Raw genomic sequence first — 12,368 nt, 5'->3', positions numbered from 1 at the left:
AATACTGTAATGATATTAAAGTTATGTAGTCTGTATGTTGGTCTGAGGTGGAAGGGGCTGTGTACTATCAAAGTAGGATTGTCAGGCCACATCTCCAATGACAATGAATTGACTGGGAATAAAAGCAGTAAAAGAAAGGCAATACAATTTGGTTCTCTGAAAACAGAAGACATTCCCCTAAAAACACAACCTGTCTCTATCCAGCATAAGGCTTAAAGGTTTCTTTGTAGGAAGAGTGAAGTGAGTTTGTTATGAAATACATATCTCTTAAAAGAAAAACTGAACTCTTAAAAACAGATGTTTCGTCTCATCTGTGGCATAGCATGCCTTGTTTCACTAGACACCACTTAGTAAACTGTTCAGTTTCTGCAATGTCTTTCTCCACAACATAACTGACTGATATTTGTCATAAAATACTAATCATAACAATCAGAAGATTAATCTTGCAACTTGTCCTTCTCTATAAGCACCTAGAAATTACAGTGCAGTGGACCCTGGGATTTGAACCACTGGGATTTGGTTCCAGGACCCCTTATGGATACCAAAATCTTTGGATGCTCAAGTCCCATTGAATACAGTGGCATAGTAAAATGGTGTTCCTTATATAAACTGGCAAAATCAAGGTTTGCTTTTGGGAATTTATTTTTAAAATACGTTTCAAACCATAGATGCCTGAATCCATGGATAAAAAAATCTATGGATAAGGAAGGCCAACTGTATATACCTACATGTATTTCTAGAAATTTTATACAAAAATTTGACCCAAAAATGTGGGTTGATTTATCCATGGATCAATGTAAGTACTGTATTTTAACTCTTATTAACAAAGGAACCATCCCCTTCTCTTGAGTACAGTGGCAAAGATTGTGAGCTTAGTTTGTTCCAGAAGCACCTAAAAGAAGCACCAACACCTTCTACTCTCTCCACCATGGCATTGTTTCTTCCCTTTTTAAATGCCTGGATGGGAATGTGGTGGTGGTGGCAGCTATCTGGCACTTCCCCTCAAAGGACCTCTGAGAGGAATTGGACTGAAGGGTTTGAATAAGACATTTGTCAGCTCTTCTGGATGAAAATCAGGTACAGTTATCACATTAAAGTTAAAGGCTATAATCACTGCTAATATAGTTAGCATTTTCTTTTCTTTGCCTTTTCATCCTTTCCCACATGTGTGCATTTTCTTGGCACCTCCTGCAGCTGGTCAGTTCTTCCACACATCACACCAGGCTCCTCCCTCCCTAACTGTCATCTTTCGGCCTCTGAGGGAGAGAGTAGGCTGGTCCAGTACCATCAGGGGCTAGCCTGAAGAAGAAGAGCCCTCCCTCCGGTCCATCTGCCTTGGTCCAGGCCTCAGAGGGAGAGAAGAATGCTGGACCTGATTCCCTCCCCCCCTCACCATTCCCTTCTCCTTCTGTGTTGTGTCTTTTAGATTGTAAGCCTGTGGGCAGGGAACTGTCTGTTATCCCCTCTATTGTAAACCACTCGGATTCCCAGTGATTGGGCGGTATATAAATAAAACCTATTATTATTATTATTATTATTATCATCACCATTTCCTGTAATTCCCACCTCATCCATCCAGCCTTTAGGGTGAGCACAAACAGTTATGCCTAGTAGAATTTTCTAAGTTTTTCACCACTGTTTTCCTTTTCTTTACATCCTCTGTTACGTGCTTCTAAGTTTTACTCTCAACCTACCCACAGGTCATATCAAAATCCATAATTTTGGCCCCCAAACCTGCCCTTTACTTATACATGAGATCAATTTATAGTCGATTATATATGGTAAATGTTTTTGCTGTTCTCCACTAACTCTCAAGTGACCAGCCTAGGCAGAAAGGAGCGGATATAATATGGAGACTCTGCTTTATGAATGATAGTACTTGTAAAGTTTATCTAGAAGATCTAAGGGGCAACAAAGCACATGGTCCTTTATGTCAGGGATAAGAATAATGCAGGTGTCTAGATACTGTTGGATTGCAAATCCCAGCAACCCTAACCATCAAAGTCTATGGACCTTGCAGTCCAACAATATGAGGAGCCCTATCAGGAGAGACTTAGGGAGCTGGATATGTTTAGCCTGGAGAAGAGAAGGTTAAGAGTTGATAGCCCTATTTAAATGTTTGAAGGGATGCCATATTGAGGATGGAGCAAGCTTATTTTCTGCTGTTCCAGAGGCTAGGACATGGTGCAATGGGTGCAAACTATAGGAAAAGAGATTGCACCTCAACATTAGGAAGAACTTCCTTACAGTAAGAGCTGTTGGGATAATACAATGTAATTGTTGAGACCCAAAGCTAAGGTTATCAGTTGTTAAAACAAAAAACCAAAGCTTCCAAAAGGGCATGTTTGAAGGCTTGAAAGTCTGAATAATCAAAAACTGTATTTCAATTTTCCATAAAAATGAAACAAACAAAAAACAAAAATATATGTGGGTCCATAGCATCTCTGCCAAGAGCAATCAATTCATTCTGAAAGTCTTTGGTTTCAACAAACCAAATTTTATATAAATTGTCCTCACTAAAGCAGCTTTTTGTGCTCTGTAGATATAGCACATCCAGAATGATGCATAGGCATTAAGTTGTTAGAACATACAGTATATTATCTCACAGTAGTCACAGCCAAGTATACCCTGTAAGGAGGCCACCAGTACTGCATCTCTCAAAAACAACAACATTAATCAAACTGGAATGAGTGATGGGGAAATGTGCCACCATCTCCTGTGATCTGGATACTATTTCTCAAATCTGAACTTGTTGATAGTGGTATTACTATTGGGGGGGCCTCCAATCTTAAGGGAGATATGTATCAAATAAAACCCCCCGAAAACCTTACCTTAAAAACTGGAACCTTTTTTTAAATCCCTTACATTTCTGCTTGTGATTTCTAGCAATACTTTCACCACTATTATTCTAAAGATCGGCATTTTAATCTTATAGATCCAGTTTTTGTTGTCCCTTTTGATTCCTGCAAAACATAGTAAGAACTGTAGGCAGACTTACATGAACTCTGGGACTTCCCATATCACTCTGGCTCCATCATGCATAATGAACCAAAGTTTCTGTTTTAGAACACCAGAACTATTAACTTCCAAATCCAAAAGGGCACAATAGGGATTTTCCATTGCCCTAATTTAATGAACATGTGATTTAGAAAATTATTTGACTAAGAGTAACTAAAAAATATTATGTCAATTTTAAAGACATTATTTCAGGAGTCAAAATTGAAATATGACTAGGAAACAATTCAAAAAATGATCACAGTGTTAAGTGTTATATTCAAAGAAATCCAATCCATGTGCTTATTAGGAAATATCACTTGAAAAACTGAATTATAATTTGATTTTAGATTTGACTGTTATTGTACAGTATAATTTCTAGTTGTCCACTGTAACTTGCCCTCTTTTATTATGTTGCATAAAGGAATTGATAACATTGCATTTCCAACAGTAAACGTTTTTCTGCTAGGAAGTCTCACAGTGGAAATTTTCTTTAAAATTTTCCACCTCAACTCAGTGAACAAAAGCGCTCTGTATAGCCCCCCTCCTTCTCACTCCAAGGTCAGGATGTTAGAGACACATTTTGACAGCAGTTTCGTGCAGGAGCCACAATGTATGAACAATTTCTTAAAAACACACTCTAGAGCTTGCGGTAAGGCTCTCCTCCAGACTACACAAGAAAGCTTTTATAGACAAAGTTGTTTTCAGAGTATTTAAAACCTTATAAATACAAAAGGGTGTGTATAAACCAACAAATGAGTAATTTTTGTGGACTTACTTCCGAATCAGAGCAACAACATGCTATTTCCATGCTTTAAAGCCTATGTGCTGTAAATACATCCAGTTCTAATTCCTATTTACCCAGGCATTCTCTTTTAGGCTAGTCAAAGTCTGCCATCATCTGAAGCAGCAACAATTTTTCTCAAGCCAGCATCTGACAGACACATCAACAATGTTGGTTCATCAGCATTTATCTATAAACTGACCACTGACAAATAATGTCAAGATATTAGATGAAATCAAGAACACCCTTGACTATCCTACCTTTAATAATGCATAATGAGATAAGTAAGTGACAGGATCTCAAGTCCATGACTACTCAGACTCACAGGGGTTAGAGTCACATCTGCCCATACTTATAATATGTGGAGCCAGCAACTTTCCAAAAAGCTTCCGTCCGCCCATGTAAATAAACAATACTGTGTAGTCGCCCAATTTATATAGGCCTTGTATTGTAAATCTAATTGCATACCTTTCTAGACAAACAAAGGATTCAGAAAGCAGCAAAAAGCAAATGTACACAAAACGCAGGTACCACAGATACACAAATCACAAATGTTGAGATCTATCTGAGTTGATTTTTCTCATGACAGAGAGGATGACTTTTAATGCAATCTGTCATGGTAATTAGTGGCAATATTTTTGGTGGGATCGGATGTTTTGGAATTGATTTCAATTAAATGTTTGCATATTCTTCTTTTACTCAACCAGCCATATTTTTCACTGCTTAAGTGCCAATGCTAACTACTATTTAGGAGCCCAGTTTGGACAATCCTATCTTTGCCCTTTGGCAAAAGGGACGTTATAAATAAATGTTGTTATATTACTATTGGTTAGTAAGCTCAGACATTAATAAGCTTTGTCTAAACACATGCAACTACTTCAACTATAACTTTTTATATAATACTGTGCCCCTCCATATTCACTGCGGTTATGTTTGCCTAAAAAAGAAAACAGAACATCCCATTTCATTTCAGTTTTTCTAGTGGAGTAACTAGAAACTTTGCAGGATCAAAAAAACAAAACCCTGCTGATTTTTCTGTTTTGGAATTATTGAAATGCTCAAGGCAAAGGGCTAGGAAATGAGTAATATAAAGAATCACACACAAGATGATCAATAGAATTAGAAAACAATATGTTTGACATGTACTACTCAAATCAAGATAATTCTAAACCTAGTCAGTGCTTCATGTGATGATTATGGTGTGTGGGTTATAAGACACTACTGAAAAGCAGTTAATGGGAAACCAATAAGAAACCCTGTATAATTTCTAGCATGGCCTTAAAATCTAGGATCAGTTACTACAGCTTGCAGATATGATAAAACTACATCTTGTACCCAAGACCACTGAATGGGAGTACAAGTCAAACTCTAGCTCCATGCAACAAAATGGCAGAGATAAAAAAACTATTGCCCTATCCAGACCGGCACTTTGCCATTATGACATCATGGCTGCACTGTGTCCAAACGGCGCGGGCGTGATGTGTTCGCACCACATCAGGCCGCTCCAAAACAGAGCTCCTTCCTGGAGGGCACCTCGTTCCCGCAGTAACTAGATTGCCGTGGAAACGGTGCCAGGGAAAAAGGGGTCGAGTGGCCCCTTTCTCCTCTGGCTGCAGCTCCCAAGGTGTCCTGGAGCATGAAGCCCCAAGGACACCCCTTTTTGGGACCAGGGAGAAGAGGCATTTTACCACTAATCCCTGGTCCTGAAAAGCGCCGGATTGGGGCCTCTGGGCTGCCCTGGCCCCAATATGTGGCGCAAAGGGGCGACTGCAGGCTGCCCCAAATGGGCGGTCTGTATCCCGCCTATGATTAGTATAAAAGTTATCCCTAAACAAGCACTAGAAGAAACATGACATTCATAATTAGATATTCTCTTCCACTTTCAGTTTTTAACATGCAAATACTATACTGTTGGGAATGAACTGCAAACAAGCAAATTGAAGTTCAATTTCATTACAGTTAAGAGTCTGCCAAAGATCAGAAGTCAAGAGAGCATAAACAGGGAGGAGGCATTTGCTAATTTCACCTCTGTCCTGCGAAATTTTGCTCTGGAAAAGTGGAGAGTAAATTTCGGGGTGGAGAGACACAGAATGCTGGAAGGCCATTTCTGCATCCTCCCAACCCAGCATAGGCAGCACTGCCACATGAAACTACAAGTGATGTGTGCACTTCCTGTTTGAAGGGACAAAATAGTGTTTAGAGAAAAACTGCATCTCTTAGACCATGCTTTCAACCCAAATTATCATTTTAGGGTATTTTTTTTCATTTTCTAGGGGTGTATATATGTTCAGTAGTGGTCCTGTACTGCTCTGGGTCACTGCACCCAGGCCCATGACACCCATTTCCACCTTTGATTTAAATAGTGAGAAAGTACAGAGGTCCAGCTCTGCTGGATCAAAAGGACTACACACATAGAAGGAGCTTCTCTGTTGCAGATTGCTAGCTTCAGCTCCAACCTATAATATAGGAAACTCATACACTCATCTGGACAAGCAAGATGTCAGTGGATCTGTTTAACTGTTATATGAAAATGATTAAGTACAGATGTGGTCATTTCTTTTGCAGACCACATTTGAGTCCCTGTGAATTTGCCACAGTGGTAGCAAGAAAGTTACCTGTAAACAGTATGTACAGGGATGTATGGCTTGATTTCAAGAAGAATCATAATTCCTGTAATTACAAAGAACAACAAGCCTCCTTAAAAACAAGGTGTTTGCCTTTGCTAGCTGTAAAAAATCAGCAGTCCTGCCACCAGATTTAAAGAAACCATCAAAACCCAACATATTTTGGTTGGTGGGTGTCTTAATTTGATGTGGGGGAGGAGATTCAAGCTGCTCAAAAGCTTCCAGAACTATAAATTTCCTTAAAAACAGTATCTTGGGGCCTGTGCATCTTGTCAGCTGTGCATATATAGTTGTAAATGCACGTGAACCAGAACCCTCTACTATTGGGATTCTTCACATGGATACTTGTGAGCATACAGCTGCGCCCGTCTCTTCAGACATCTGCACAAAGATGCTGTTTGATGACTGATATCCAAGGATGACACTGGGGGTTATAGTTAATATATTTTATTAAATTCCTTCAAGAATGCTTGAATGGGGCTATAGAACAGCAATAGGAAACCTGGTGCCTTCTGGGTATTTTGGCTTACATTTCCCATAATTCTTCATCATTGTCCATTGTGGATTTGGCTTACAGATGATGCAGTACAGAACATCTGAAAGGATAGGCTATCCCAAGCTAAAAATAGTGACCTTAACAGTTAAATCAGATCTTGACAGTTAAATCTACAGACTCACTAAAAGAATACCTTGGATACTTGGTAACAATATCCAGTCCTGCAGAAATGGGGAAGGAAGTGCCTTCATACACTTACAAGCTTCCCAAAACCTTCTTGAAAACTTATGGAAAAAGTATTAAGGATAATATGGATCCCTGGATTTATTTGTTGGTTAGTAACATTTAAATGAACTTAAAGCAGCATTCCTCTTTCCCACTGTCCCTATGAGATAGATTAAATGGAAAAGTTAGAGAACTTCATGGTTCAGTGAACAACAACTTCATAATAACAGTCCAACACTAACTACTATGATACATTGGTTCTCTGATCCAATATAATTGTTTGCATACTCTTAAACATATGGCAGGGAAACAAAGATGGCTTGGGCTAAACACTCTTTAGAATGTAAAACAGCACAGTTTGTGAGGGTATAGATAGGTAAGCATTACTGAAGAAGCATGGCTTCCATGAGACCTTACAACAGAAATACAGATGACCTGAGTTACCCCCTCATGAAGGCAAGATGAGAAAGGGACAGCTAGGTTTCATCAATGGATGGGTGTCCTTGGAAGGTCCATGATGGGGCTGACAATATTTAACTCATAATTATTCTAAGCAATTAGGTCTCTATAGGTCTCTATGAAATTAAAGTGGGCTTTTTTTGTGGGCTTTTCGGGCTATGTGGCCATGTTCTAGATTAGTTGTAACTGTTCACTGAACCATTAAATTCTCTGTCATCGCAAACTAGATTATAGTGGTCCTTCTACGTTCGCTGCGGTTAGGGGTGAAGGACCCCTGTGGATGTAGAAAAACCGCAAATAAAAAAAAATACTATTCTTTTTTACCTGAGAGAACGCCTATCTAGGAATTTCCAGGCCCTCTAGTGCAACTCTATGGTCAACATCTGACAGAGGTTGACTACAGAATCATGCTGGAGGACCTAAAAATTCCTAAAGAAGTGTTTTCCATAAGAACCTTTAGGTTCTCCAGCACAATTCTATGGTTAACTTTTGGCAGAGTTGCACTGAAGGACCTAGAAATTCCTAGAGAGAACATATTAATCAAAACCACAAATAATGAAATCCGCAAAAGTCAACACTGCAAATGCGGAGGGTCAACTGTACTTTAGATTCTTACCTTTTTGGCATACCTCTAAAGCAGTACAAGCAACAAATGACAAATTGTCAGCAAAAGCAATTTAAAAACCATCCAAAATAACTTCTAAAATGCATTATAATCTAAAAAGAATATACTATTCAAGGGATGTATACTGGATGTATAATGGGTAGTAACTGGTTTTAAACTTTGTAGGATTATCCCAAATTTTTCTTATGGTTATCATACAAAAGATATTGCAACATCAAAAATGAGTATTCCATGTTTGTTAAAGGGAATTTAGTTTGGTACAGCCATGAGGAACTTTTATACGTTTTTATCCCTACTAAGACAAACTGCTTGTGCTTTGACTGTAGAACACAGGAGCTGTCCTATGAAATCAAAAGCCAGCGAAGGATGAACAAAATATTTTTAATAAAATGTAGGATTATTTAATGTTAATGAAGCAGATATTAGTAATTTTTTCTAATTAGTAAATTCTTTTAAATTTCAAGCAGAACTTACATTAACAAGAATTCTCAAGGAATTCACAAGAAAATACCTCAAACAATCCTTGGCTTGAGACAGAACGCTGAATTATTAGATTCTGAGATAAAATAATAATTCTTGAAGTCTAACATTTTTCAAATTACATCTTTCTACTATATATCTGTTGTAATGAGCATTTCCCAAATTCCTCCCCCTAATTTCTCCCTATCCTGTCATTCAGAATGCTCTGAACCTTGTAATAGGCTATACATATTTGACCTCAAAAATGCTTCCTAGATTCTTGTTATTGTCCTATAATTCATCATGTTGTTCAATTCCAGGCCTAACTGAGTAACTCCAACACAGTTGTATTTTTATATGTCTGGGTGAACACTGTACTATTAAACAGTTGCAAAATAGATGAACAGACTAAATTTAGTTCCCCTTCTATTTATACATGCTGAAAACAAAGTAATATTCATATAACCTACTACACAACCAAAACTGCCATACACATATTGACATAACGTCTTTCCCCACTGCTTTCTTATCTGTATCTGAAACCAGTCACTGATGTATTGACTACATTGCTTTTCTTCTTCAGCACACTGTCATACTTCTGTGTGGAAAGACAAATGGTATTTTCCATATGCTTGTGCACTGCACAGCAAAGTACACTTCATGTCCCTCGATACAGCAAGCGGCATCTATTCTTTTACAAGAATGGCCATGTTTTGTCTGTGCTGCTGTAAGATGAGGACATTAGTCAAATATCAGTTTAGTGGCTCAAAAGGTCACTCACTATATAATTATTTAAAGATTACTCTTTAAAAGCACATTTATTCATTTGAGATAGTCACACAAACTCTAAATGCTAATGTTAGAAACATTAGCTTTAGCATGACCAGGAACAAGCCATTTTGCATAAATGAATGATATTCAATATCAGAATAGCAACAGTTCAGTTACTTTCTACAGCTGAAAGCATGAAGTCTCACTAGATGGCATCATTTATCTCTATTTCCTAAGACTGCAATTACTATATGAATTTAAGTTTTATTTGTATCATTGAAGCAGACTCTTAAAACAGCTACAATATATGTATACCAAAATCACTTGTGGACCATTTTCACTTCCTTAAGATTAGACAGGTACTGCACTGTGATGTCACTGAATGTTTGCAAACACCCTCAAACTCAGACAAAACCAGGAGAAAAATACTGAACAAGAATGCCATTCCCACAGGGGAAAGTATAGTTAGATTGGCTGCAAGAAACATTTTGTGGAGGGCCTAGAGACCAAAGAACTGTGTGGTGCTGACAGGGGTAGCAGCAGGTTATTCAGAGTAGATACCATGAAGTATGAGTGTATGTGAAAAATTCTGGAAAAAAGGCAAAGGACGGCTAAAGCCACAATAGACAGTTTGTCTTAAGGCAATGGAGTAATAAAGTTCACATGTCATCTGACCACTGCAGAAACAAATTATGTTTTATCAAACAACGACCAATTTGAAACTAAAGTTTTAATTTACAAGCATGAGACTTATTACAAACCCAAGTTCAGTAGCAAAACAGTGAAATTAGTATTATTTATAGGTAACAGTGTTTGTGCAGACAAAAGTGAATGGGAGTATTTTAACACCAAAAAAGGCAAAGCAGTTAGAAATTTTGTTCAGAATGAAATTATGTACAGTATTTTATTACATTCTTGTCCTGATATCTGTCCAAAGTCTACAAGAGAGACACCACTGTATTAAAAAGAGGCCAGGTGTTTAAGTACAGTAGGCCCTTGGTATCCACTGGGGTATGGTTCCAGGACACCAAAATCCATGGATGCTCAAGTCTCACTAAACATAACGGCATAGTGAAATGGTATCCCTTATAGCAGAATCAAGGTTTGCTGTTTGGAATGTATGTCTTTTTGAGATATTTTCAAAGTGTGGATGGTTGCTTTTGCCCTATCTTTTCCATTAGATCAGGGGCAAACCACTGTCAGGGTTAGGGGACTGCATTATTGTCCACCTTGGAGATCCCAATCCCCTACAATTAAAAAAATAAATCATTTTGAAGTTTTCAAACTAAGGGGGGGGGGGGGGGGGGGGGGGAGACTCCTAACATGGATTTTTGGTGCACTTTCCCCATCCCTGAATTAGACCACACCATGATGCCATTAAGAGCAGTGAGTCTTCATTCGTGTTTGGTTTATGGAACAACTGATTACAAATACTGGCAGCATGAGGTTTCATAGACTTCAGTCTACTTCCTTAAGTCTACTAAAGCTCATGCTATCAATTTTTTTCTTTCAGTTAGTGTCAAAGGTGCTACAAGATCCCTCTACATACTGATTCTACAGACTAACACAGCTATATCTTTGATTACAAATACTGTTACACTATGCAGTATTGCATATATGGCCCATCATATTCTATGAGAACTATACTAAAATACATTGTTTACAGAGCTCCTTTAAAAAAAAGCTAAACATGACTACCTTTTCAGAAAATATGGTACCAGAAAGACCTGTGGAAAAGAGTGTTTAAGTGCTTATGTTCAAAGATTCAGTCAGTCCCGTCCTCTTTCATGTACAGTACTTCGTTCTGTTGTCTTACCACTCTAGTCACCCACCATTCCATAACCACTGAGAATGTGCTATGTTCACAGAAAAAAAATAAAAAATAAAAAAGGAAATAAAGGAAATGATTGAAAATCCTTATCAACTGTACTTCTTTCATTCCGTGTGTATTTATTGTGCTTTGAAGATAATTCATCTGATTTTCCATTTTTTTAAATGTCACCTTCCACTGATTTGATGTCCTTCCATATCCCCTGCAAAGGTTTACAGATAAATTGTCTGCCTTCAAATACACAACTTTTCAAAGCAAATACAACAAGACATTTTCACCTACCTAATGAACATGAAAGTCTGTTGCTTTCTGCAATTTTGATGGTTCTTGACTTAAACAATACATAGAAAGAGTTATTATTATTATTATTATTATTAACCTTTATTTATGAAGCGCTGTAAATTTACACAGCGCTGTACATACAATCTTTTTAGTTAGACGGTTCCCTGCCCTCAGGCTTACAATCTAAAAAGACATGACACAGAAGGAGAAGGGGGTGGTGACGGGAAAGGGTAAGAGGTCCAGCAGTTCCTCTCAACCTCCGAGGCCTGGACCAAGGCAGATGGACTGAAGGGAGGGCTTGGCTTCAAAATGGAAGGTTAATCATTATCCAGGGAAAATACATACTCACAAGTAGGATAATACATATACAGTACATAGCAATACAGGAAATGGATCAATAAACAGCCAACAACAGAACATCAGATAGTAAGCGACAATTATGCGATGCCTGGGAAGGCTTCTCTGAATAGGATGGTTTTCAACTCCGTTTTGAAGCTGGTTAAAGAAGTGATGGCTCTTGCTTGTGGAGGAAGAAGGTTCCAGGAGTGAGGGGCAGCAAGTGAAAAGGGGCGAATCCGGGATGGGGCAGAGGAAATCCTGGGCTGGGACAGGAACCCTTGACTACCAGAACGGAGGGCCCTGGTGGGAAGGTGAGGAGAAAGAAGGTCAGATAAGTAAGGAGGGGCCAGTCCATGGAGGGCTTTGAATGTCGACAGCAGGAGCTTATACTGAATGCGGAAAGGGAGAGGGAGCCAGTGAAGGGATGCCAACACAGGAGAGATGTGGTCAGAGCGGTGGGTGGAAGTGATAATGCGTGC

The 12,368-nt window shown here is 38.5% G+C and overlaps 1 protein-coding gene across 5 annotated transcripts in view; it reads right to left on the bottom strand.

Moving 5' to 3' along the window:
• ATP2B1 (ATPase plasma membrane Ca2+ transporting 1) overlaps positions 1-12,368 on the bottom strand; it is an 85,646-nt gene that overhangs the window by 58,710 nt on the left and 14,568 nt on the right. The window lies entirely within an intron of this gene.

The sequence above is a fragment of the Sceloporus undulatus genome, chromosome 5 (assembly GCF_019175285.1).
Source record: "Sceloporus undulatus isolate JIND9_A2432 ecotype Alabama chromosome 5, SceUnd_v1.1, whole genome shotgun sequence".
Lineage (NCBI taxonomy): Eukaryota > Metazoa > Chordata > Lepidosauria > Squamata > Phrynosomatidae > Sceloporus > Sceloporus undulatus.
The sequence above is the reverse complement of the archived record's forward strand: the minus strand, read 5'-3'. Positions and strand labels throughout refer to the sequence as shown.